Source organism: Hemiscyllium ocellatum, unplaced genomic scaffold (genome assembly GCF_020745735.1).
Source record: "Hemiscyllium ocellatum isolate sHemOce1 unplaced genomic scaffold, sHemOce1.pat.X.cur. scaffold_560_pat_ctg1, whole genome shotgun sequence".
Lineage (NCBI taxonomy): Eukaryota > Metazoa > Chordata > Chondrichthyes > Orectolobiformes > Hemiscylliidae > Hemiscyllium > Hemiscyllium ocellatum.
This window is the reverse complement of record NW_026869116.1, coordinates 9245-10412: the sequence shown is the minus strand read 5'-3', so window position 1 is coordinate 10412 and position 1168 is coordinate 9245.

Genomic DNA, 1168 nt, shown 5'->3' with positions numbered 1-1168 from the left:
TAAATTAAACTGTCTGAATATAACACTTTTAAAACTTTCAACCACTGTAAAACAAAATCCCTTTTGTCACGGACACCATCACTTTCCAGTTACTCAAGCTCCAGGGAAATATTCCCTCCCTGTCTGAACCTTTGGTTTGATGTAATTGCTTTTCAGGTCTCCTTCTGTGAGCTGCGAAGCGTTCTTTTTCCCCATTTCCCTGACACAGAAATGTTATCACAGCAACCTTCCCACCATCAAAATCATCATTATGCCATTTTGCTTTTGGTTAACATATAATCACCAGCAGTGCAAAAGTGAGGACTGCAGATGCTGGAAACCAGAGCCGAGATTAGAGTGGTGCTGGAAAAGGGCTTTTGCCAAAACGTTGATTTTCCGGCTCCCGGATCCTGCCTGACCTGCTGTGCTTTTCCAGCACCACTCTAATCTAGACATATCATCACCAACAGTAAACCATTTGTGTAACCAATTGAATATTTCCAAAGAAAGCCCATTACGGGCCAAGCAAACCATTACAAGTGACAGAGTGAGAAGGGACTAAATCAAAGTAGAGTTGTGGGGAGGGGGCAGCGGTGGGGATAAAGCACTGTATCCCCTGCGGTGCCCACCTCTATCTAAAGGCATCGAGAGAATTGATACACACCACATGGTCCTTCTCCAAGGACACCCGGCTGTGTAGCCTTTATCCTCAATCATAGAATAGAGTCCCTACAGTGTGGAAGTAGAGCACTGGCCCATCAAATCGCGCCGACCATCCAAAGAACATCACACCCAGAGCACGCTATCACTGTAACACTGCATGACCCATGGCTGATCCACCTAGTCTGCACAATCCTGGATACTGTGGACAATTTAGCATGACTTCTCCACCTGCACATCTTTGGACTGTGGGAGGAAACCAGAGCACCTGGAGGGGACCCACACTATCATGGGGAGAATGTGGGGACTCCACACAGGCCGTTGACCAAGGCTGGACTCCAACCTTGTACCTGATGCTGTGAAGCAGCAGTGCTACAATCACAATTTAAATCAAAACAGATGATCCTTGCGCATTGTCACATTACTGTTTTTGGAGACTTACTGCCCAGAGAGACAGCCTGAGGTTCAGAAAGTGGCAATGTAAGATCAGTCAACTCCAGCCCAGTTAATGTGGTTAACAACAACATCA